Consider the following 27,992-nt stretch of genomic DNA (forward strand, 5'->3'; position numbering starts at 1 on the left):
AGTAGCCCACATTGAAAATATCTTTATTTTCCAGGTAAGAAACGAATAAAATAATGATTCGTAACCATGTGCTCTCTTCCTTTAGTTCTAATATTGGTATCTTCATATTTGGACTTCACTGATTATGTTAGAAAATATGTGATATTTTAATGTCCATTTCTAAATGATACTAACTCCAAAATTATGATTTTACTGCTATGTTACTAAGGAAATCATCCAATTAGGTAGTTTTTTATGGGATTACATTTCCCAAAGATCCAGTTACCTTCACTTATTTCACAAATGGATTTTCTTTTATTCTCTTTTATGTTTTCTCTAATTGCATATGATTTCCTGTTAAAGATAAGCAGCTTATGGTAACACATTCTGGAAGTAGTAAACTCATATAAGGTGGTGCTTCCAATAGAATCTTCTCTCAAATTTTTCTTCAAAAGTTTTGTTTGCTTAACATGAAAAAGGATTTGCAGCTATACCTCTTCTGCTTAATTGTTAGCAAATCTCTATAGACCAGTTCATACACAAATGGTAAATGATTTTCTTCCAATGGTTCAGAGTCTAGAAAATCTCATCTTCGCATTACTTTTTATTTGTACTGTATGGAGTATGAGGTGGGAGTAAGGGTGTGGCAGAAACCTTGAGTCAAAAGTTCTGAAGTTTCTAATAAGAATGGTTATCCCAGCTATGTAATTTGTTATAATGACCTGTAATTCTGGTATAGTAACTGGAAAAAGAAATTAGCGTAAATTGCAACTGAACGTTGCAGCCTTGATGTGAGAGAAATGCTACCTCCTGGGAATGTGGTCCTCTCCTTGCCTAGAGCTCTCTTACAAGCCTCCCAGCATCCGTTAAGCCTGGGTGATTTATGTGCAGGCAACCGAGGATGGAATCAGATGGCCTGCAGGATTCCTTGGAGACCCGCGGTTCTACTTATTCTAAATTGACCACTGGTCCATTCCAGAACTGATCATTTGGGAACACAGTTTTTCCTAGAAACAGATCCAGGGGCAGCTTCTGATCGGACTTCATATTTTTAATCTAGGACCATGGGCCTGCAGCTCTGGTAAGTGTAGTAAATGTGCCAGATGCCTCTGTTTATTAGCAGTAAATATGTTTAATTATTTTAAAACTAAATAGATAAAAAATGTTATCTATTTAAAAAATAACATTATTCAAAATCTCTTGAATGTTTGGAAATGAATGTGTCACGGCTGTTGACCTCTGTTATCTAAGAGATCATGTCAAGCAAGTTATAAAACAATCCAAGTTAGTGTAACACGTCGTGTTCCTCTAATAGTGGAGATCTTTCAAGATGAAAATATTATGGAATTGTGATATGGCCTTTCACAAAGCCACAGAAATGACTGTGCTCTCCCTTTCCCTTGAGTCAACTGAAATGTAATTTTCCATTGCACAAAGCAGTCTAGATATCAGGAACTAATTACTTAATGTTTTTATTTCTAAAATTAAAAATACTGTAATCATAGAATTTTGAGAACCTCTGTAACTATGCTAAATACAATAATGTTTTCACTACAACAAAGGGTTATGGTAAAAGATAGTAATTTTTAAACAGCTGTCACTTCTTTGAAAGCAGAATATAATTTTCTTCTGTCTACTTTCACATTTTCCCTGAGTTTGCTGTATCTTCACATATCAATCCACAGTATTTGTATCATTATAATGCATAAATATAAATATGTGTCATGGATGAATTAAGGAATAGCAGGCATTGGCAATAGTTTGCTTCCCAGCAAGACTTAGACCCAATGAATTAATATATATTTGCCTTTGGACTCACTGTGAAAGTTCAGTCTGCTTGAGGTCCTTTATTTTGGAGTAATTTATTAATAGCCTCCTTGATTTAATATACAATGTCTTATATTTGGTAGTTAGAAATGTGGGGGCTCAGAACCATTTAATAATCAATGGGAGGACTTTCTAAATGAAATAATTATAGAAAACTGTGAAATAATCTGGATTTCTTCTGGAGTCTTGCAATCAGGACACTCAGTAGATGTTAGGGCTGAAAAGCGGGAGTGCTTTTTTATACCACCTCAGTACAGATTAGTGAACAGCTATGCAATGTCTTCTGGTTCTCTACTGAATAAAAGGTAAAATAAGTACAGAAATAATCAATCCAATGCCATGGTGACTGGTGCTAATGATTCTTGCTGTGGGATGCTTTCAGCTGGAGAATTATCCTCAAGATAGTCATGAACAAAGCAGCTCTTATCCTTTTGCCTGCTTCTCAAGCTGATCGCTTACCATCTCTCATGCAGTAGACATAGCATCTTCTCTCCTGGGTCTCTCTTTTACTTGGTGGCCCAAACATTTGTTTTTCCTTCGTATTCCTAAACCAGTAAATTCTGACTCTGCCAAAAGCATCCACTGTTCAAAAAAAATTTTGTTCGAAAACATATTAGGATTTTTTTTTTTTTTCCCAGTAGAGTAACACTGAATTCTGCCCTGGCCTTGATCTGTATATACCTGTCCTGCCTGGTTTTCTTCTCCTTCCTCAGCATCTTAATTCCATAAACACCCTTGAAGATGCACTGCATTTCTTCCTTCAGTATCTTGGCAACTCATTCACGAGTTTGAAAGTTTTACAGCTCTTAATCTTAAAGCTAAGTTTCATGGATTCTCCTTGGCCCAAGAGGATGGTGAAATTTAGGGGAGTTGATCCTACACTACCTATTGGACCAAACACTAGCAATTTAAAACTAAAACCAAACTAGAGAGTTCATAGAAATAATTCACCTCATAGTTTAGAGTAGTGAATATTGTCCTGCTCACCAATACCTAAACCCTGCATGGACACCTTCTTTCTTCTGTAATCACGTCTTGGCTGTAGCTGTGAATGTACAAAGAAAACCTGAGTTTAAGGTAAAGCCACAGCGGCCTGCACCTAAGAGCAGCTGAATCAGTTAAAGCTTTGCAGTGGGCCCTTTGCTAGAACTCCCAAGGCAAGACTTTGCTTCCTAGCACTCATGGGCAGCATTTTGGCTAAAGTCTTCAGTGGCCACCTTTGGCCTTGCACCCTTTGCTGCAGTGCAGTCTCTGCCAAATCCATGCCTTCACTGACTCAGCACAGCCTGCTTGCCAGGCCTGTGCACAGCCCCAGTTATTGGAGGGATCAATAGTCTGCATGTACCTGGCAGTGGCCACTTTGGCTTAAAGCAGGTGAAGTCTCCATGCCATTCCCTTAAGGTCCAGGCTGGTGGCCCACCTGTGAACATGGGCATGGTGAGCTAATGTGATCCTATGTCTCAGTTGGTTAGGGCTGCTATAACAAAATGCCACATACCAGGTGACTTACAAACCACTGGCATTTATTTCTCATGGTTGCGGAGGCCAGGAAGTCCAGGAACAAAGCACAGGCAGATTGAGGGTCTGGTGAGAACCTGCTTCCTTTGAGGCTCTCTCTTCCATGTAATCTCACATGTCAGAAGGGGCTAGCTAGCTCTCTGGGCTCTTGTTTATAAGGGCACTAATCTCAATTATGAGGACCCACCCTCAGGGACTAATTGTTAGGTTTCATTTATTTGCATTTGGTTTCAGTACAAGAACTTTGAGGGGACACAGTCATTCCATCTCTAGCCCCGACATGCTAGAAATCCTATGTGCTCCTCACTCAGGACCCAAATCACAAGAGTAAAACGTTCATATTAGCTTCTACCAACTACCAAGACAAAATTGATGTTTCCACATATTAAAATATAATGGCCAGAGGCCCCAGGATGCTGGGTGGGGTGCGAGGTGACAAAGGACAAGCCAGGAGGGGAGAGAGAGTGGCCTCCTGTGCAGGGAGCTGGGTTGGAGTCAGGGAGGGTCCTGGGCACCCCTTCTGCTCCACCCACACAGTCGGATGCTGGCTGGCAGCAGCCAGGGAGATGCTCTGTCTCGGGGCCCTCACCCCACCCAAGCCCTGCAGCCTGCAGTGGGAGCCTGGGGACCAGGGCTGTGAGGCACTCCTGGGTGGGTCCTCATTTCTCTCAGGCTGCCTGATGCGGACTGGATGGGCCCGTCTGTATAAAGGCTTCCAGGCAGAACAAGCCAGGAGATTTCAGGAACCTGGGGTCTATCCTATGTCTCCCAGGGAACAGGGAATGTTAAGAATGTTGAAATGAAAAGGAGCTACTCCTTCCCCACAATTCTGTTCCTGTAAATGCTCCACTTGACCAGAATCGCAGTATATCCAATCAACAGTGCCCCCCAAATTTATTTCCTTGTTCCTTGATCTTGCTAAACAAGGTCAGATAAACAACCCCAGCCAATCATGCCCTGTTTCTGCCTTGCTGCTTCTAAAGCTCTAGAAAACCAGCTCTTGCCCCAAATCCCTCAGGAAGAGTGCTCCCCTGCCTGAGAGGCTCTGGAATCACCCAGTCCATGGTTTGTTCCCCTTGAGAAAAGAGACATCGAACTCATTAAAGTAAATTAATTAATGCCCAAACTTACAGGCATTGGTTGCTCCAAAGGCCTCTATGAAACTGTCTTCTTTTTCTGTGTCTTGAACAATGCAATAGATTTTAGAGTTGAAGAAAGCACTCAGTAAACAGCACCCCTCTCTCCCACATAAGTTTGAACTAAAATAAGAAATAGACAAATGATATGTACAAAATCAAAACTTCACCTTTATTACCAAACAAGCTACTATCAGGATGTACCTTGAATTTGAGAGCAAGTGAGTTACCCAATATCAAGCCAGAGACTCAAACAGCCATGTTCACCTGGTTAGTGCTTACCTGGACCAGGAGAGGCTGAGCCACTTGGAAGCAAAGACTGCACCTCTAACCACGGAGGAGCAGCAGAGAACCTTATCCCAGGACCTCCAGAAGGAGGCAGGACAGGGAAACACCTGCTTGTTTCTCATTCTAAGCACACAAACCAGTTAATCCTCTCACGCTGCCATGGTGCATGGGGGGAAGAAGAAATTTCATTCTAAGGAAACTCCTCCCAGGTGGAAAAAAACACCAAAGTTGAGAAAGTAACATTCTTCAGCAACCCAACTTTTCCCAGTTTTTTGATACTCTTTACCTATTCTCAGCCACAGTCTTGATTAACCATAGGGTTTAAGCGTTTTATTTCTTGAGCGGAGAACATCCTGTTGTAGAGCTTTACACGTGCTTTTTGGTTTATTTAGGTTCATTGGAATATGGCCTTGCCTAGTCCTTTACACATTGCCTGTGGCTTTTCACACTATAGCAGAGAGTTTAATCGTTGCAGCAGAGATCCTGTGGCCCACAAAACCTCAGATATTTGCTCTCTGGCCCCTCACAGAAAAGGTTTGCCAACCACCAGCCTAGACAATAGGGAATATCTCTCGTTCGTCTTCAAGTAGGCCTTAATGGCCAACACAGCTCTGTAATCCCACTCATTTAATGGGGTAGGTGGCTTGGTGCTGCTGTTACTAAAAGTCTGACTTTTAACTTGGAAGATATGAAAGCACTTTATTGAGGAATGAGGAAGAAATTCTTTGAGGAGCTAACATGAGAGGAAAACACACTTCAGAATCTGCAGGTAGAAAAGTTTGATGGTAACAAGCTCTTTCTGTCAGATATTAGCTCCCACTAGATGTGATTTGCAAACAAAAATAATTTTCCTTAAATCTTTGTGTTAAATACATAATTTGGGTCTTTTTGTCTTCTTAATTCTAAGACAATACGAGCAATACCGACAACCCTAGTAATAGCTGTACATAACACTGTAAAGTACTTATTATATGCCATGCACAATTATAAGCACTTCACTATATTAATTAATTTAAAATGTATGAGATTGGTGGCATGATTTCCACTAAGCATGTGAGTAAACTGATGCACAAAGACATTTTTTTGCCCAGAGTCATACAGATGGCAGAGCCATTATTGAAAAAAATGATAGACTATCCTCTTAAAAATTAAATCCTTGGCTCATTTATGCATTTGTAGGCAGAGCATTTTAAAAGGAATTGTTTCTGGTGACCAATAATAATTAAATAAAAATAAACTAATATATTGTTAATGGATATTTGAGTCCCCAGTGCCCATGTCCTGTTGGCTATCTAAGCCACAATATTTACTCCATCTTCCTTGAATGTGACTGCTCAGGAGTGGGCTAGCTAAGTCACCTTAGACCAGTGAAGTAAGACCAAATGGCTTGCTAATTCCTTCTCTTGCTTGTTGTTTCTCTGTTTCACTGGATAAGAGCTAGAAAACACAACTTTGATCACTTCTGGCAGCCACTGAGTGGCCTGACTCTAGGGTAACCTTGTGCTTCAGAAAGAGATAGCACGGAAGTGCAGCTGGGCTCACTACCTCCCCTGTCCTTCCCGGGTGGGAGCACATGCATTATTTTGTCATAAAGTGAGACTGAGTTAGAGTTTTTTTGTGTTTTTTTTTTGGGGGGGGGTAGTTACTGCTGAAAGTGTCTTAGCTTATAAAACATTAAATCAGACTATATGTTCTTGAGTGTAGAGACCAGATATTAAGCTCTTTGACTAACTTATGTTTACTACTTTTCACAATGTAAATGTTCCCTGCTGGCTTAGAGAGGTGGACTGATGCACTTAGATATTGTGGAAGGAACATTGGATCAGGGTTCTTACTTTAGCTTTGTATCTAAGATTGTGAAATTCTTTGAGGAAATTAATTTAGGTCTCTCAATCTTTTTCCTCTTTTGAAGGTGATTAATTTAAATATATTCTCTTTCAGGCTTTATATTCTGTGATATTAGATTAAGCTGACTTTATAATAATTTCACTCTGAAATCTCTAAAGAGATTTTCTTTTATTTACATCTAAAGTCTGGCCATTGATACATGTATATGTATAGTCCTTATCATAAAAATAAGATGGAAAGTTAATACTGACAAATGAGTTTTTTGGTTGTTTGCATTCTCATTAAAAAGAAACTTGTAGATCCTTCTTTTGTAAATAAAATATACTATGTAAATATCAGTGTTTATGTATTCACAGAAAATATTTTGGGAGAGTAAATAGAACTGTTAATAATTTCTCTACAGTTTGAATATTCTAACCAAGTTCATGTTTAAAATTTATTATTTAATGTGAACCACAATTACCTACCTATGGAATTACAGATAATTCTATTTTCTTGTAGGAATTCAATTTTAAAAAAATGATCATTCAGTTAATAAAAAAGCAATAATATATAGAATTTCATGAAGTCCATCCATCCTGGTCTTTGGTTCTTAATGAATGTGATAAAAGTTGTAGCCCTGAGCTGCCCAGTGGAGTGGCCACATGTGCTACTGAGCTCCTGAAGTGTCTCCTCCCCATTGTAATGGGCTGCATGTATGTAGTGCACATCAGATTCTGAAGACTTACTACAAAGAAAAGAATGTAATTGATCTCTAAGTAGTATTTTATATTTATTACATGTTGAATTAATATTGTGGTATATTGGATAAATAAAAGTAATTTCACCTAAAAAAAGAAAAGAAAAGAAATTTGTAACATGTGTTCTTTTCTTTTTTCTTTTTCTTTTTTAATAAATTTATTTACTTATTGGCTGCCTTGCATCTGCTTTGCTGCACTGGGCTTTCTCTAGTTGCAGTGAGCAGGAGATACTCTTCATTGTGGTGTGTGGGCTTTTCATTGCAGAGGCTTCTCTTGTTGCAGAGCATGGGCTCTAGGCACACAGGCTTCGGTGGTTGTGATGCATGGGCTCAGTAGTTGTGGCTCGCTGGCACTAGAGCACAGGCTCAGTAGTTGGGACGCACAGGCTTAGTTGTTCTGTGACATGTGGGATCTTCCCAGACCAGGGCTGGAACCTGTGTCCCCTGCATTGGCAGGTGGATTCTCAACCACTTCGCCACCAGGGAAGTCCTATAATGTGTTTTCAATGGCTTGTTATAATTACAAAAACAAACATACCATTAAATACATTTAGAACCAAATAAATCATATTTAAGAAAATTATTCACCTGAAATATTGGACTTTCTAAAGAGTTATAACTGTGTAAATAGTAAATAATAACAGACATCAAGATTATTAGTGGAAATATGGTAGAGTCTGACTTTCATTTGAATCAAAACTTGGAGGAAACAGTCTTGAGGAAAATCTGATGGCAATAATCAGTGTAACCACAACACAACTCAAACGAATACGTGTCTTTTGTTGAATCCGACGGCCAGCAAATTAAAATGTATGTTCTAGTTTATAGTTGCGCACTTATGCAAGACCAGTAGAATAAGTGCCAACCAAATTAACAGGCTGATTGTGCAAGCAACAAACCTCATTTTAGCTAAACCGGATTTGACGAATTGCGTGACATTCTGTCCAGGAAACTTGAGATTTATAATGTTTACTGCTATCAACAGTAATGAAACAGCAGAGAACTTCAATATCTGACATTCTCATCTGTATATTTCACTTTTCTTCTTGCTAATCGATGCTAAATTCTGGAATGTATTTTATGTTTTATTATTCTTTTAACTACCAAGTTTGATGTAGCCTTAAACTAAAACATTGCATAAATATTGACTTTTACTTCCTTTTTCCTATTTTTAAGGATTAGAATTACCGTGAAGTTTTTTTTTTTTTTTTTTTTTTTTTTTTTTTTCGGTCCACAAGAAAGCCCATGATTAAATTGTTTGCAAATTGGAATAAAATTTGTCAGTGGATCTTTTAAGGACAGATTTGTTTAGTGACATATTTAAAGATAAAGGTTTGACATTTACTATGCCACCTGGGGATGCAGTTATGAGTGGCTAAAATCCATAGGAGATAAAGTTTGCAGATTTTATATGAGAAATATCAGACATTTCTTTAAACTTGAGTGTGTACTAAACAAGTTACTAGTGTCATTTAGTAGACATCAGAGAGGGTGAACGAAAGAGCATTTTTAGAGTTAGCACAATCACTGCTTATTTGGAGAATCTTGCCCATGATTTCTTCAATGTGCATTTGTGAGCCATGACAATGAATTCATGAGACTGATTTTAACACCACTCTGAATGCTCACTTCAAAGGCTGCATTTCAAATTCCCATTTTGGTGGCACCATACTTGCCCTATTTTAAATGCTATTGCTCAAAATATTGTCAGGACTCCCCACTGCATCCAGTAGTCAGTTAATTCCCTTTGTGCAAAGTAAGAAGAGGCAAAAGATAAACCTTAGCTGTATTTTGGTACTGAGATTTGGGGGTCGCTTGTTACTGAAGCATAATCCAGCCTATCTGATAGGGTCAATATCTAAGGCAGAATTAGGTATCTAACACAGTGTCAATACAACCATTTAAAGTGTTAGAAACTAGTTTAATTTACCTGGCTTAAAATACCTTAAATTCTCTCTAAAATTGGGATGGTACTGTAGACTGAGACAAGGTAAAACTTCAAGAACAAAGCAAGCAATCTAAAATTTGGAGAAAGCTAGAATCTAAAGACAGAGCCAAGGGTCTTCATGTTTGGGGAATGATGCTTTGCCTAGTGTGATGGGAGAGTGATTGCCCAGGGTAGCTGGTATTTACAGGAAGAAATTGGCGGGAGCTGGTGATAAAGGACAAGCATGTAAAGCAAATGGTAAAATTTAAAAGGTGGCATTCTTTGAAAAGTCAAATGTCATACTAATTAGTCTGGATTTCATTGGGTAGGCAATATCGCGGAGTAGGAAAGTGACAGTCAAAACTGTTTCAGAAAAGTGATTCTGCAGCAGGGAGAGGATGCTAGAAGAGACTTGCTCTTCAGGTCAGGTGAGGCAGGTATCACAGGTGAGGTGGGTATCACAGTAGTCCAGACAATAACTAATGAGAACCATAATACTATTAGAAGAACACCCGGAACTATGATGCTAATCTCTCAATTATTATTTCAAAGTTACCATGTTACCTAAAGATTAATTTTTCACTGTATCAATTTGTATTTTGATTATTTTGATAATATAAGAAAAATATTAAACAGTATGATTTCAGCTAGTAATATATGACATTGAGTCAACTTCTGGGAACATCTTATGTAGTACAATTAAGTTACTCTCTAACAATGCTGCCTTCAACTAGCCTACATATAAAAAAGTAAACTGCATACTCTACTATTATTATAAAACCCTGAAAAATAAAATAGAATATTTCTATGAAATTACTTTGATTACTTTTGTGTCCCTATGCATTCAGAAGGAAATTAGTTTTTTAACTGATAAAATCAGTTACTATCATTACAGTGTGGAAGGTTTTTGTATACGACAGAGTTACACTTAGAGAAGACATAGATGTGTTTTCAAACCCCTAGTCTCCTCAACTTAAATTGGGATTACAACAGTGCCTACTTCATATGATTATTATGGAAATTAAGAAATTCCTGTAAAGCACTTTGCATATTATCTGACACAGAGTAAACTACAAAAATATGAGTAATATTAATATTAACTAATCAACCAGTTGTTAAACAGAAAGATCTGAAAAACAGATCATTTACTATTATTACACATACTGGTAATAATTTATTTTTATTTACAGAGCTTTTGAGTATAGAAATAAATTTTAAAACATTGAAAAATTAAAAATGTCTTATTTTCTTCCCATTCATTCAACTAATTTTAGTAAGCATCTATTATGCCCATTGCTCAAGGTCCTGAGCTAGAAAGAAAGAAAAACACAGTTCTAGCCCATAAAATTTTATATCAAATGGTAAATATTCAAAAAGTAATACAATGGAAGTATTATACAAAGGATAATAAAATATAGTCAATGAGACCACCCTAAATGCTCTTTTGAGTTCAAGGTAGGGTTTTATAAGGAAGTTCAGTATTTGTGTTGAGATAACAAAAAACATCAGTTCTCTAAGAATACAGCTGGTAGAAAACATTCTACAGAAGTAGAGAGGATGGCAACAGGCACACACGGGAGCGTGCGTATAGATCAGCTACACGTATTGCTTTTACTGACGTCTAAGTGAGAAGAGTGGCAATAACTAGCATAGAAATGAGAGGTTTACTTAACAGACATGGAGAGTGATATTGAAAGATCTTGACCCCCAGTCAATAAAAGAGCACTGATCTGAACATAAGTAGTTCCTCTAACATTTCTGATATTCTACATTGCTTTCACTTTCAAAGACTTTGTTTTCAAACCTTGTATTATCAAACATGGAACATATGTCTCCTTTTGAAGCAATATTTTGGTTCAGTAGTAAATTTCTCAGCCGTCCCATTGACTCTTTTTTTTTTTTAATTAATTACTTAATTTATTGGCTGTGTTGGGTCTTCGTTGCTGTGTGCGGGCTTTCTTTAGTCACGGTGAGCGGGGGCTACTCTTCATTGTGGTGCGTGGGCTCCTCATTGCCGTGGCTTCTCTTGCTGCAAAGCACAGGCTCTAGGCATGTCGGCTTCAGTAGTTGCAGCACATGGGCTCAATAGTTGTGGCTCACTGGCTCTAAAGCACAGGCTCAATAGTTGTGGCGCACGGGCTTAGTTGCTCTGCGGCATATGGGATCTTCCTGGAGCAGGCATCGAACCTGTGTCCCCTGCATTCTCAGGTGGATTCTCAACCACTGCGCCACCTAGGAAGCCCCATCCCATTGACTCTTTTGTAGTGTTTCTGAGATGCTTTTGAATAACACCATGATTTGCCAGTTTCTAGTGAAAGGCATTTATGAATTGCAAGCAGACGCTTCAGAGATGCATCTCCTCAGACACTTCAGTGAGTACACGGAGAAGGGGGACTGGCAGTGGGCCTACAGGAAGTTACATTTGTGTTGGGTTAACCAAAAGTTCATTCATAGTTGTCTGCAAACCCGAACAAACTTTCGACCACCCCAATATATTGGTCATGAGACGGCAGGAGTCAGGGACCAAATTGTTTATGAGATACAGGTACAAAACATGAGTTCGAAGTGATTATATCCAAACGTTCCTTCCAGTTATAAAGTTCTATGGTGCTAAGACTCTAAAAATCAAATGGCAGTATGAGCTAATGAGGGGATTTCAAATAAAATATGATTGACATCCCCATGCTCAAGTAGTTATTCTCCAACAGGTTAGACAGTACACACGTGCTGGCATTGAAAAATGAGAATGCAAGTGCAGCATTAAAGGCGATGAGAATGCCACCAAGTCCAAGCTCTTAGTGCTTATACTGCTTGCCGCAAAGCCAGATGATAAACAGAGAGATGAGTTCTTGGGACATGGAATAGCAAATTCACTGGGAACACCAGCAGACCGAGAAGACAGTGGACTCATGTCCCAAAGAACTATCTTGCCTGGGTTTGGATGCTAGTTTCTTTTATAGAACAAAGAGGGGTTGGTGAAGAGGTAAAGGGAAAAAAGGCAATAAGTGGTTGCCCATATTTCCTGGTTCTGTCCTGACTCCGAGGGGATGTGTTAATTCCATATTTCCTGCACCCATTCACAGGTGGGCCTGGTCAGGATGTTCCCTGTGAACTAAACAAAGGTGTTTTAGTTTAAGCTCAGGCATGGGAGGCAGGGTTCCCAGAGATGGGCTGCTATGCATACTTTCAGCTTACAGGCAACATGCCTTTAGCGATTAACTTGTAGCAAAAGCAATAGAATACAAAGGTTGAAGTAAAAGAAACAGATCCAATATGAAGTCAGATTTGTTTTTCCTTGTTACAAGAGGAGAAGAAAGTATCACTTTTAATTGGAGAGTCAAAAACATGTCCACAAAAGAGGTATGATAAGTAGCAGCCTTGAAGGGGAAAGTACAGTTTATCCAGTAAAACCAGTGGGAACCTGGGTGAGGGACTTAGCGAGTCATTAATAAGGGACTCTCTCTCCAGGAAAGGGGGGCATGAACATCTTCTTTTCTGTTGTATTGGAGAATCATATTTCTGTAATCTACTGAGGGTTTCCTATCCCTTTATAGTACTGAATCCTTGCTACTTAGGAGGTTTATCATGTGCATTTCATAGAGCTCTACCTGCCCCAAACCATTTCAAGTCAGTGACAAATCGAGTGGCCTCAATTATTCAGTCCTATGTAAGATGTTTTGGCTAAACATTGTTTTAACTTGCAATGTGCTTTTTAATGGCACATCTAAAGACCTGTACAAAAGTTGGAAAATATGTATATACGTGTTTCCTTACATACCTCTGAAACAAAGAAATTATTTTAAACTGATTTAGGCTTGTATCTCTTTGCACCAATGATGAATATAGACAAATATAGACAAATGACTAGCATAATTGCTCTTCTGAGATAACAGGAGCAGTGGGGGACTAAAGAAATTCAAAATGAACAAATTTCTTCAATTAAGAAAAGCTTTTTAAAAAAGAAAAAATACATTTTCTATGCTTTTTCACCCTCTGCCAGTGAGTCACTTTGGATACATCCAGAGATCTGGGTTGGTACTATTCCATCACTGAAAGTGCTGTCCAAATATAGAAGCAGGGAAACAGGCACCTTACTTCATACAATAAGATTAACTTATCACATCTCCCACTGTTACTCACTCACATTTTAATGTAGCAGCCCTTCATAGAGCACTTAAAATGTAACACACATTAAGGTAACTTGCAATCTAATGTTAAAGATAGACATGCAACTAGTTAGTGGTAGTTAATGTGGTAACTACAGCAGGACACAGGCATAGAGGGTAATGAGGAGGCATTAATTATTTGTTCCAGGAAGCTAACTGAAGACTTCCTGGGATGAATGACATAGTGAATTTCATTAAAAAAAATTCAGAACAGTAGTGTATTTGATACAAGAGTCTTGCAAATTAAGCAAGGGTTGCAATTATCCTCATTTGAAAGAAGAGTTATTAAGGCTTCCATTTTTAAGTGACTTGTTTAACATAACAGGACTAGTGAGAACATGGATTAGGACCCAGTCATGATGGAAATAGTTGCCTGATACTGAGTGTTTACTATATGCCAGAGTCTAAGTTCTCAGTATTTTTTTTTTCATTTAATGTTCATAGCAACCTATGAAGTAGACCCTATTTGTGGCGTATACTGAGAAGCAGAACAGCAATAAACTGAAAGAGTATAATATGTTAAAATGATTTCAATAATAGATATAGCATGAGAAAAGTTGACAAATTAAAGGGAGACATTGGGAAAGATCAGTAAGGATTTGTGAACTCATGAATGCCTTTGGTAATCCAAACCTGATCGTATACTACTGACTTGATTGTAGTGTAAAATAAAAAAGAAAAATGTTTATAAATCCATTTTCTCAACTATTTTCCAGTCGGTCATTGCCTCATGGCAGGAGACCCCAGGAGGCACAACTCCTTTGTTCTGAATGACTTCCCATCCCTTTACCAAAGAGAGAAGTCCACAAAGAGAGGAGAGACACAATCGCCACAACACAAATTCTATGTTATTTTGTAACTGAGGAAAATTGAAGTTTCAGCAAATTGTCTAAAGTCTTGCAGTTATTAAATCGAACTTAGGTTTTCTGACGACAAAGCTCAAATTGGTTAATCATTATACACAATTGCTCCTCTTATCACCCTACATCTTAACAAAGACTTTCTGCTTCTAATGCAGGTTTGCCAAACAGTCTATACATGAAAATTTACCACATCAAATTAATTCTGATGAAACTGGTAATTAACCATGACCATCAATATTAATAGCAGGAAGTGAAAATAGTTATGATTTGTGATCCTTTCATTATGGAGTGTGCAAATTTATAATTAACTTGATAAGCTTCTAGAATACCAATAGGACTGAGAATCATTTTTAAAGTCTTCCCCTGTATTCATTCTATGATTCTAAGCAATAGTCTACATGAGGAAAAAATAAATAAATGAAGGTTGATTGGCAGAGAGTAGAAAATATTTAGGTTGTTTCCTAGTTATCTTTTATTCTAAAATAGAAAAGCAACCTTCCATGGTATCACATATTTATATTTTCATTATACTTTAAAAACAGGAAAACACCATTTAGTATCTATGCAAACCTTGTCAAATAAATTATGAATTCATATGTAGAAGTCACCAAAATATCAGCAGGTATTTATGTTAGTAAATAAGAATAAGTTCCTTATAACTCTGAAGTAGGGAAGAGCACCACATTGATAGAATCTTAGCAATACCTCAGTAGGGAAGCTGGAAGCAGGATAGTGGCAGGGCATTGGGGAAGGGGCAAGTTTAAAATGATTGAAGGAGAGGGTCTTTCAAGTTGGGGAATTGAAAGTGGACAAAAATGGGAATATAATAGCTTACAATTAATGGACACAGTTAGGCTAAGGTTTTGAACAAAGTCCTGATAAGCAACCTATTGCTTGATAAGTGAGCTGCTTTGACCAGATGAGCAGAAAATTGGTTCTGATAAATTGGCCTGTAGGAATGTCCTGAAGCAAAAGGTGAAGTTATTTACTAGTTTACAGTCTTAGTTTTCTAGCACAAACTTTTCCTGATATCAACAACTCAGTCATGTTACCAAAGGTGGGCTATGAACTTCTCTAAATTGTGTTACACAAGTGGCTCCTTATGGGGGACCAATTCTGGCTGGTGACCCACTAGACTCAAAGGGGGGCCCAGGGAGCTTCTTTTATCCCACTAGCACCTATTTATAGCGTTGATTATGTAATCAGTAGCTTACTATATTTCTGACATCTATCAAAAGGAATTTAAATAATTCTTAATGTGAAAAATAGGCACATGGTCTTTTATTTACTGTTTATTTTTGATAAAATGTAATCCACATAATAGTATTTGTGATTTCTCATTATTTACTTGTAAGTGACCTTAAGATTCCTCTGTTGTCTTTGTAATCATGAATTCTAAAAAAGTCACACTAGTAATTTTTTTATTTGTTAGTGATTGTGTGTGTTAGTTGAGAAACTGACAACAGACTGACATGTATACTAGTTACTATTATTTCTATTTATTCATAGTAAAATAGCTACTGATAATAGTATTTTATGTGCCATGATATTGGGTAAATATTTCACATTCAAATATGTTATAAAATACATACGCCACTAAATTTGATGTTATTTCAATCCTTAATCCCCCAAACTATATAAAGTTACAAGATAGTGTTTTATTAAATTATGGTTGCACCTTTCTATTTTAGAAAGCTTTTTTCCTTCTAAATCTTCTTTTGCCTAACAACAATAGGTTAACTAATAAAATAAATGCTAGAGAATAACTACCATAATGATTTTCTTTCAACAAAATAAATAGTAAGAAAAATTAAGCCTCATAATTAATCATTTCTGGTGGCAAGATTGTGGACCAAAATTACAATTTTAACTCAAATTAATTCATTAAAATACACTCTCTCATCTTGCATCAGATATCAAAGTATTTTAGTTGGGTTCCTTCACAAAAGTATGACTGTTATATCAGGCTTTACAACTAAGGGGCACTGTGTGTGTGATTATGCCGGGATGTCATTATGACATGTTAAGCTTGGACCAATGATGACAAAATTGCTGCACTGAAATTACCATGATTTTTAGCTATCCTTTTCTGTTAACTTCTTTGTATTATGTCTCATTTAAATCCACCAAAATACTGTTTTTTATAAATAGTTGTCAGAGTGTAGATTAGTATTTGAGAAGTATTTTGTCTCTATTTTTGATGTCTACATTGTACTTAAATCTCTCCTAATTCAGCTAATATACCTTATTTTCTTAATTTTTGTAGATGAAATATCTACATGGTCTACCAAATTCTCCACTACATTGACCAATAAACATACAAATTTATTTTTGGCAATTCCTAGAAATAAAATTTGAGTTTGATGAGTTCTGACAATGGCCAAAAATGCTCCTTTCAAGTTGAGATGGAGAGGTTGGTTTCAAGTTGAGATGGAGAGGTTGGTTTTATGAACATCCCAAATGTATTGAAGCAAATGTGACTCTGTGCTGTCTGATGACTTCCCTTCTCGTCACCACACATCTTCTATGTTGACTTTTGAAGCCAATTAATCTGTAATGGGCCAAGTCAAAGCCAGTCTCAGATGATTGGGGGAGCTGACTCTCGTAGGCTCCTAACTTCTTTTAAACAGAATTGTTAATTAATTAATTAATTAATCCTCCATTAGCAGGATCACTAGAAGTGAAGGCTTGTGGGCTCCTAGAATCTTGTCTGCAGCTGCATCTAATTCATGTTTATTCAGTCCTCCCACTTTCTTCTTTAGTGATTCCTAGTATCCTAATCTAATACAATTCTAGAATATACTTTAAAGCGCACAGGAAGTCTGAGAAAAAAAAGGAAGACATTAGAGATCGCATCAAGGATGAGAAACAATTTCCTTCCCAAGTGAGAAAAATAAGTCTCTGAAGAAAAAAATCAAGATCAATATTTTGAATCAACTTTTGACTCATAATGTGCTTTCAATCTATCACTGCTGAACAATTGAATGAAAGAATGAATACAGTGAGTTAACTCTGGCAAAATGCATTAAAAATCTCCTTTTCTAGTCTATTGGGGAATGATTCCCTAATTCTTCTGTTTTTGAACATTACTTCTTTACGAAACTAAAGAAAGAGCAACAGCTGTCACCAGTTAGTAAATTTCTCAAGGCAGGAAGGGAAGGGATCTTATCTCCGTGAAGGTAGAGAGGCAGGGCCCTTGCCTCTGGAGAAGCTGTATTGCAACAGAACTGAAAGGATTTCGTGTCCTCTCCTGAGATTCCCTGCAGGAACTTGGGGAAGGGCCAGGAGGATGAACAGGGAACCAATTATATGTAAATTGTTTCATCCCTGTTTAAGGAAAGGAGCAATGCATCAATTACACATGTAAGGCTATAGAATTTTGAGGTTGAGTTATTGAAAACACTTAGAGTCAATAAGCAAACTTTAATATATGTTACATTAATACTTCTTTGTAGTATTCTGTATTTTTAGGAAAACCCCAAAAATATGACAGGAAAGTGGCAGTGAAGAGGACTGGACAGGAAGATATGCTGTGAATAAATAATTAAGAAAACTAAATATCTGAGCGGTTTCATGTAGGAAGTCAAAAATATGAATGAAAATTTGGATAGTAGACCAAAGGAACTAGAAGAATATTTCTACCTGCCTCAAATTTGCTCTTGTGCATTCCAAGGTTATTGCTCTGCTTCCCAAAATAGATACTGAGATATCCAGGACTTAAATAAGTACACTGTCTGACATAGATACAGCAGAATCCTCAGTCAGATGTACAATTTAAAGTTGAGACAGATGTTCTTGGGGTGAAATTGCATAAACTCAGAGAACAAGCTGGAAGCTATTAGCCTAGCCACCATCCCATTCCCAATTATTGTTTTATTTTTCTTTTGAAATTGTTTTGATTACATGGTGAATAAATACAACAAAGATTTACATCTTACATAAATAAAGAACAACAAATAAAAGAGAGAACTGTGCCTACCTTTCACACAACTTGAGACATAGAACATTATCAGCAATATTCCAGGGCTTTATTTTTGGTTATCGTTCTTTAGTTTTTCTTTATAATCATATACCACTAAACAATATAAAAATACAATATATGTAATACATTTATAAAATATGTATAATGACCAACCTTAAATAATAAATTTTTTTATAGGATGTTTTGAAATTTATATAAATTTTAAAATAATGTGTGTTTCCTTGCTGCTTACTCTTTTGGACAGACATTTTGCTTGTTAGACTCCTCTGTGGTGATGTATATTGCATTTTTCCTAGCACGTATGAGCAATAGTTCTTTAGGGCGTGAAGCTAGAGGTGGATGTGTGCATCATACAGAGTGAAAAGATTCAATGTTTCTAAATTGATTTCATCTATGCTTCATCTCAATCAAATTCTATAATAGCTCTGGTTATTTTATGACTTTGGGAACACCTGGTATTTTCAGACTGTGTAATTTTTGCCATCCAAGTAGTTGTAAAAGATATCTCACTGGAGTAATTTGTAATCCCAGTATACTAATAAAGATTAGCATTTTTCCCTATGTTACTGGAAATTCATATTTTCTCTTTTGAGAAGAGTCTTTCCAAGATTTCTATTTTTTTTATGATTGGATTCATTGCTTTTTTCTTATTAAATTATAGCATTAGTTTGTGTTTAATTTGGATACTGATCTCTCATCAGTTATATGTTTTGCAAATGTCGTCTTACTGTTCATCTTTAATTTTCTTCATTGTTTTCAGATTAACAAAGTTCTTAATTTAATGTCCTCAAAAAATACCTCTTTTTATTTACAATTTATTCCTTTTGATTCTTTTAAAATAAATACTTATTTTTCCCAAACTGACAAAAATATTGTGCTATATGTTCTGCCAAAAGCATTAAAAAGTTGCTTTCCCCATTTACTTCTTTGGGCCATGTACAATTGATATCTTTACATATGACTTTTAATTATGAATGATTTTACTTTTGTTCACAAGAATGAAAAAATGTCTCAATATCATTTTTAAATAGTTGCTCCAGAAAGGAAGAGGAACTCCTGCTCACAAGGCTTCCCTTGATCTTTTTAGACAAAAGGGGTCAATACTTTCTTGTTCTTGATTTCTACAGGCTTTAAATAACTTTACCTAAAGTCCTCTTCTGCGTGTTAATTTCTTTTCAGAGAGTTTTGACAATTCTTAACTCTTTGTTCTTCCATTACTGTACAATACATTCCTCATATCTTAGAACTCCTACTTAAAATCCCTCCACTATTTCGTTTTTTTTTTTTTTTTTTTGGGGGGGGAGTATTTCCCCATAGCATACTCTAGACATAAAGAGGGGTCTCTAGTCACACCCACCTCTCCTCCCAACATTTCTGCTGCTTTATTAAAACATAGAGAAAGTACTCTTTCCACAAAGTTAAGAAGTTTGGAAAAGAACCTTTTCATGTGCTGAGGTTTGTTAATGTAAATGGCAAAGATATGTGTCAAGTGCAACAATTTTATACTTGGTTTTTTCAGATAAATTTAGAACTACTACATCATCTTACTTGTGTCTGCATTTTTGGGTTTGTTCCTTTTATCTTTTGTTCTTTGCTTATTTTCTGGTTGCTGGAGCTTTTTATTGAGTTCTTCCTCTAAAACTGTAAGTTATTTACTCTGTTTCTGTTCCTTTAATGTTGATCTTTAAAATCTTATCATGCATACTTACAGTGTATAAAGTTTATCAATATTTATTCCATATTCTCAGCAAACACCAGGACCGTTGAGCACTGCCCCTCATCTCTGCTCCTTTTTATCTAGCATTGTCTTCCATTTTAACTCCATCTTATTTCTGACTATTATATTATATACATATATTAGAAGAAATCAAATCTAACTGAAAGATGTAGATTAACAATTAGCATTCCAGTTATGATGAGTTAATCACATAAATTTACCCACACTTCCTCCTGAAATTCCACAAATAGGACAAAGATAATGTAGGGGAGAAGACAGACATAAAAATTTGGAAGCTGTAAAAGAAATGAACAACCACTGCTTTGTCTGAAAACAGACTAAACAGAGCTGATCATTTGGAAACTAAAATTAGGAGTGGGAAAAGTAGAGAAGCATGGTGAGTTATAGCACAGAATCCACAGACTCCTCAGTATGTCAGGTTGTCCTGCACAGCCCACTACGGTGTACAAGGACAGCCAGATGCAAGAACTTCAGATCTTCACAAGATGTGTCCTCAAGGAAATTCATACCCTCTATTTCCCAATTTTTATTGCAATTAATTCTTTAAATTAACACATCTCTATCTTTAAGAATATCAGAAATAAAAAAAGAGGCACCTTAAGTTGCAGCATAAAACCAATCCTCGAAAAAATTGTGAAGTAGAAGTTGTTTTAATACTAGGAAAAATGGAAATATCAAGTGATTACTCCAGTTTTCAGACATTTAAACAATTGACACATTTTAAAGGCTTATTATAAGAAAATAATTATTTTTAAAATGTTTGGTTACTCATCCCTTCATTCACAGGTATAGTATAGATAAATGGAGCGAAATAGTAATTTTATGGAATGAAAATCCAGTTGTTATACTTAATAAAGGTAAAGAGAGCTTAGCTCCTTTATTTAGTAGTATGAGTTCCAAATCATTTCTCCAAAATCAAAATATGGTCAATACTCAAAATACGTACCCTGAAAAAACTAAAACTTGCCAAAGATGTGCCTCAAATTTGCACAGCTGTGAGGTAATGAATCTGCATTCAAGTCCTCTGAATTCAGATTCAATAGTCCTACCATGAGAATTACTGTTCTTGACCAGATTATTTTTCAGTAATATAAATATGTTTCTGCTGGCCCATCAGAACTTGCACAGTCACTGGAATATAAAGAAAATAAGCCTTGGTATTTTAAAAATGTGACTCAGAAAACAAGCTGTATTGCCTGTCCTTGTTCCTCACTTTCCATCAATACCCCTAGCCTGGTCCCCACACTGCTCTTCTTTCCTAATCCTGACTCCCTGGGGGCTGCCTCCAAATGGGAGTGTCATTTTTTTGCTTATAAACCTCCCCTCCTGGACTCTCATAATGAAAAATACATCATTTCTTCTTTTTTTTTCCCACACTTCATTCCAAAAGAATTAGAAGTGGCTTTAAAAAATGCCACATAGTACAAAAAAGTTAGGAAACATGCCAATGTGCATGGTTTATGCCTTGACTTATATTAATGATGAATTTTCACATCAGTAGAAGGCACAAGAAAGTGTTAGTGGCCAGTGGGTCTTCTTAGACTTTCCTAAATGTGGCTGTTCTCAAAATAAATCCTCTAATCTGTCACACCTGCAGGAAAGTGTTCACGTGCAAGAACCACTCCTATCAGTGGGCACATTAAAGACTGCTCTGTGTATGTGTGCACTCACATGTGTACACATATGTGAGTGTGTATAAAATCATATTATCTGTACATTTTTATGTGCATAGTCTCCCTTTAATCTTATTGTCTGGGTCCCACAATTTTGAGACATGATTCTTTTTTTCCATTGTATTGTGGCCAGCTGCTGGTTAATAACAGAAATCTAACAATGTAGAAAGAGCAGGTGAAGACTTGAAAATTACATTTAATTAAAAACTGAATGCGAGGAAAAAGGTGAGATATGGGTAATCACTATTAACACCTCTATTTCTCCCTTGTCTATCAGTAAAATCTGAGCATTGAAAAGAATTAAAGTTGATAATTGCCATGACAGCTTGAGGGGGATAATTAGGCCATAGGCATTATTGAGGTAGCATGATAGATAGTAAAATAAGTACATAAAAAAGAATATTAGGTGAGTAAATATAAAACATTTATGATTCTATTCAATTACATATGAGTAAAGAATTAACCATTTTTTTAGCACAGGGAAAATATTTTACTTTTGAAATGTTACCCCGAATAAGCAGCAATATATCCGGAAAATTAGAAAAGGGTATTTCAAGTTTTATTAATTATAAGTTATTATAGGAGAGGAAAACCTTTCCCATCTACCCTTCTCAGTTCTTTGGGTGGTCTAATAATTAAATTGACAGACTACTAGGAGAAAATCAAATTTAATTTTGTATATACCAGAGCTCATAAAAATATGAGACTCAAGAAGTGACCCAGTTAGGCAAATTATGTTTCCTTTTAGACAAAGAAACAATAAATTTAGGAAGAGTTGACAAAACAAAGAAGTTTAGACTTGGGGTAGTAAGTTAAACAAGTAACAAGATTTGTTTCTACAATCTTCTCTGCCTGAATTCCTTGTCTCTGGTGATACGTAGTCTCTTTACCTCCTGGTACAGGGAGCACACCCTTCACGTGGGAGATTATTTTCTGCTTTCAGGGGACAAAGGAGGGTCAGAGTGTCCTTCCTGCACTGGCTGTTTCTTAAATACCTTTAATTCAAAATAATCAATATGATGAACTGGCATATTTGGGGGCAGCCTGCCCGCAACCCCATCATTATTGAGACAGAGTGTTTGGTTACAATGCATAGGGGTAGTACTCTAGTAGTATTTGTATTTTTAATTGTGCTGGAAATTAACGAGCATTACATATGAGCCATCAGCTTTTAGCACTTGCTAAATTTCTACTTATTCCCAACCACCATAGTCCATATTCCCAACCACCATAGTCCACATCCGATGCCTTCTAATGGATACACAGTGTGACACTCCTACATAAGTAAGTTTTTTCATGCTTGGTCCCCTAGAGTCTGTTATCAGGATACACATTGATAGATAAAGTTACCCATTCAATGTACAGTTTTCATTTTGTTATTATCAATCTTATAAATAGAAAGTTTAAATGGTCAGAATCAAAAGAAAAAATAAATACAAAGACTTCTCAGCACTGAAACAGTGAGTCCCTCCTGAATCTGCACAAGCATCTTTCTGGAGCTCTCAGAGCTCAGGAGCAACAGAAGAGCCCTGAGCCACTCATTCTGTTTTCCCAGTAAATTCATGGGTCAAAGGGATGAAGAGTTGAAGGTAACAAAGGTCTCCCCAGTGCTACCACATTCTCATTTCTCTGTGGAAATGTGTTTTTCTCATAAGTTTCATATGTTTTATGTGGTGGGTAAATTTCCAGCCCACCAGGAAGACCCTGTATAGCCGATAATATTTCTTAATAAACAGCAGAAGGAGGAGCGGGAAGAAATATTATATGAATCATCTCAAGGATTAACTATAGCTTAATTGCAGAGTACCTTTAGTAATCAGATAGTTATTGCAAACTAACTAGGAGCTCAATGATCCTTTATATAATTTTTAAAAAAGCAATTCTCAGAAACAAGATTATAAGCACTTTGGAACCCACTGGAAAGGGGTAGGGCTTGTACATTCAGTGATACACATCATTACTCTGCTCTCTTACACTATAGAGAATGTAAGAATTCAATATGAGGGTCCACAATGGAGCTTTTTAAAAATGAGTACTGTATTTTTTTTAAAGAATTCCAAAGACTATATGTTTAAAATAATTGATAAGCTGCCTGTTCACACAGAATAAAACCGGTGTTAAACAACATGAACTTTGATAAAAGAAGCCCCTTTCTAAGATCTATTGCTTTGATCAAATGACCCTCTCTGAGCCTCAGTTTCCTAGGTAGAACCCAGTCCTTACACACTTTCCAGATCAAAGTGTGAGTCAAATTAAATGATGCGTGTAAAGAGGAAAAGACAATGGGACATGAGTTATCATTATCAACAAAATTTACAAAATAATTATCATTACTTAAAAATTTAGCATTGTTCATAAATTTTATTCCTGTAAATAGGTAAAACAGGTTTAAAAAAGTGAGCTGCTCTTATAACAATGGAAACCGAGGGCATTTCTGGACCTCATGGCAGCCCCATCAGACACCACCTTGAATGTGGCCACACCATGTGCTTTAGACCTTCCTAAATATCTGCCACAGAAAAACGTAGAGCATATTCATGTAATAACTGTTTTAAAAATAAATTTGCAAAATTTTTGTTTCATTGTAGGAGGTTTTTCTCCCAAATACAGACTAGAGCAAATTCTTTATCTAGCACTTCCACATATATTATGACAGAACAACCTTCTTATTGCTATTGTACTGATGAAGAAACTGAGAGGATCAAGTAGGTTAAAATATTTATCCATGATCCCACAATTTTAAGTGATAAAGTGTATAATTAAACCCAGGGGTCCTAACTAAAATTATATCTGTTGTAATTACAGGTTCATAATGGGGGCCACCCTCATTCTGTGGCTAATCATTACATTAAATGAAATCTTTTGTAGTTATTTTTAGGGTGTTGTACAATTCACAATTTTAGAGGTTGATACAGAATTTGGTTGGTAAGTAAAAAATACACCTCCAGAAATTAGAAATGGAAATTCACATTACCCAACTTATTTAATAAAGCTAAATAAAACTTTAGTATGAAAGTTAAAAAGGGAGCCAGGAAAAGTGAGAATTAAAAGGCAATCTCAATCATCAGCACAGATGCAACTATCCTAAACATGAATTCTCACAAATGAAATCCATACATGTACATACATTGTAAGCAAAAGGGATTTATTTCTGGGATAAAATAAAGGTTTAATATTAGAATATCAAAGTTATTTACAATATAATCATATCAAAAAGTGAAAAAATGATAAAATTTAATATTAAGTTCTGCTAAAAATGTCAGTGAACCGCAGAATAGAAGGAAATTGCTTTTATAACACCAGATATCTTCTTCCTGTGTCCCTCACAGCTTTCCGCCAGGCATTCTTTGCTGTTGTTGTTGTTGTTATAAATACCTGTATAAATACAGGTATGACCTGTATTGAGGTATGACTGACATATAACATCATATTAGCTTTAGATGTAAAACATAAGAATTCAATATTTGTAAACACTGTGGAATGATCACTACAATAAATACATTACTGAGTCCAAGCTCATGCTGCTCTCCACATAACAGGCCAATTAAGCAAGAAACAAGGTGCTGGGCAAGGAACAGGGACATTATTCAGAAAGCCAGCTGACCAAGGGGATGGTGGGCTAGTGTCCCAAAGAACCACCTTACTTGAAGTAGCATTCAGGCTTCTTTTATACTAAAAGGGGTGGTTGGTTGTTGCAAACTTCTTGGTGCTGGCCAGGCCCCAGAGGGAATGTGAATCCTTTGTTCTTGCAGCTGTCCATGTGGGTCTGGTCACAGTGTTCCTGTAAAAGTCCAGCAAGACAATTGTTATATTTTGTTCTGTGACTTTTTAATATCTGTATGAATGGAAAAATGTTACACCTTTAAAGATCGGAGCCTTGAGAATGGGCTATCATGTATATTTCAGGCTACCTGCAACACTCCTTTACAAAGGCGCAGAGCCAGCATGACTAAGCTCAGGCAGCAGAGCACAAGGGCGAGAGCTGAAGGAGTAGATCCAACATACAGTCAGGTTTGTTCTTCTCTTTCAAATCTAGTTACCATCCATCTCCATACATACTGTCAACAACAAGAAAATTAGTGTGCCGTCAATGTAAGAAGACATGGAGAATTTTATTTGTGCCAACCTGAGGATTATAACCCGGAAGACAGCTTTTCTGAGAGCTCCTGAGACCTGTTCTGCAAAAGTAAAGCAGGAGGGGCCGGGATCTTGTCACTTTGGCAGAGGAGTGTATGTGTGCCGCCAAGCACTCATCTTGGTAGAAGGCTACCGCTGCTCCTGAGGAATAGGGATCTCCGTTAATGGTTTTAGTGCTTTTCGAAGTATGGGAAGATGAAAGACACTGAGTTCATAAATTTTTCTCGTGTAAGTATTTAACTATCTGAGGATCCATTTTGCCAAGTTTCCCAAGGCAAAAGTTGCCTCATCCTGACCTTCACCCAGAATTCCTTTGAGGATGTGCTGTAGGTTAGCGACTGCAGTGGCTAATGACTTGATTCTTATAGAACTGGATGGTGGGAAACATTCTTTATTTTACAGTCCCTTCCCTTTTGGTCTTAATTTCAACCAAGCTTTAGGAGGCATTTCATGACCAATTTGTCCCAGAGTTCTAGGCATGCTCATTCCCAGGTCAGGTGCCAGTGTCTTGACAGGCCACTCAACATGCTATTATTGCCTTGTTAACAGTAACCAAAGTCTCTCCACCTCCTGCCTTACTGGTCTGTTACAGCCCAGGAAATGCTTCCCTCTTGCTTCTTCCCAGATCTAGAGTTACATGATCACAATCATTGCTCTTTTAGGACTAAATATTTGATCTAGTGTTTCAAGTCATCTAACCATCATTAATTTTATCAGAGGCTTGGTCACACATTTGTTAATGCAAGAAAAAATAACCTTGTAAAAGAGGCAGAATGTGAGTAATAAAGCTCGTAACATTCATAAGGCCATAAGTAGGTAGTTAAGCTACTTACTTCCACTAGGTGTGGAAGTATCTCCAGTAGCTCCCCAGGTTGTCTGGCCAGTCTGTTCTGTACCAGTCACTATCATTAAAGGAAATGATGTATTGGTGTTTTACATAAAGTTCAGCTAAGGTGTCTACACATACAAGGCAAGTGGTGGGGCATCATGACCATTTACAGGACTGAGAAAGAAACATTATCTTCTGAGGAGTTACCTGGCTGGTGCCAGAGGAAGAAAAATTGATCTTGATGGTTGAGCAGGTATTTCTGCCCTTGGGGAGGTTTGATTAACACAAAGGGCAGATGCACAATGCACACTGGAAGGGAGGGAGGAGGCCCAAATGGGCAGAGAAAGAATTTTATGTTTAAATTTGTCTTGCCTTAAAATATGAATTTTACTTCATAAATAGTTGATTTGTTCATTTTTTTGTGATGCAGGCATTTAAGATTCACTCTCTTACCCCTCACCCATTTTGCCCAACCCCAACCCCAGCCCCTCTGGCAACCACCAATCTGTTCTCTATATCTATGAGCTTCCTTAATGAATTAGAAGGTATCACTTATAAAAGAAGAGCAAAACATTACACTAAGAGGTGAAAGCTTAAAATCCCTCCCTGCAAAATGAGAACAAACAAACAAACAAAAAAGCCAAATCTCATTTCAATTATTTCAGTTCAGTGTTTCTTTTGACGGCCCTAAGCAATGTAAGAAGCTAATAAGACACTTTAAGAATTAGAAACAAAAGAAAGATCTCATCACTCACAGATGATAGAGTATTATTAATAATAGGAGAGTTCAACCAGGTTGCTCAATATGTAACAGTTGATTGCTTTCCAATATGCCAACATAATGAGTTAAATATGTACTATTACAAAGAACTATTTGAAATAGCAACAAATTTGGAAGGTTTCTAGAAGTTACCCTAAGAAAATATGCACACGACCTTTATAGAGAAAAGTTATAAAACTGTATTAAAACTGTTTTAGAAGCTCCAGTAAAATGGAGACATATATACGTCCATGTGTAGGAAGATAAAACGTCACAAAGATATCAATTGCTTATATTTTTTTCTATAAAATTGATGGGATTCAAACCAGTTTCTATTCAGAGTGTTTACGTAATTTAAAAGCATGTTTGCACATGTCACTGATTCCAATATTTGCATCAAAAGGCACAGGGCAAACAGTCAGTAACACAATCCCTAGGAAGGGGAAAAGCAGGATTTCATTCCTCGATATCAAGACGCAGCCAGAGCCGTACTAATTAAGCCCATGTTTGATTGGCTTGGGGTTGACAGTCTATCCAATGGAACTGGATAATTATCCCAGAAATAGACTCGCGTACAGGAAG

General features: G+C 36.7%; 1 protein-coding gene across 1 annotated transcript in view; it reads left to right on the forward strand.

Moving 5' to 3' along the window:
* Window positions 1-27,992, forward strand: part of EYS (eyes shut homolog) — a 1,676,468-nt gene that overhangs the window by 948,448 nt on the left and 700,028 nt on the right. The gene's annotated exons all lie outside the window — the stretch shown is intronic.

Source organism: Hippopotamus amphibius, chromosome 6 (genome assembly GCF_030028045.1).
Source record: "Hippopotamus amphibius kiboko isolate mHipAmp2 chromosome 6, mHipAmp2.hap2, whole genome shotgun sequence".
NCBI lineage: Eukaryota > Metazoa > Chordata > Mammalia > Artiodactyla > Hippopotamidae > Hippopotamus > Hippopotamus amphibius.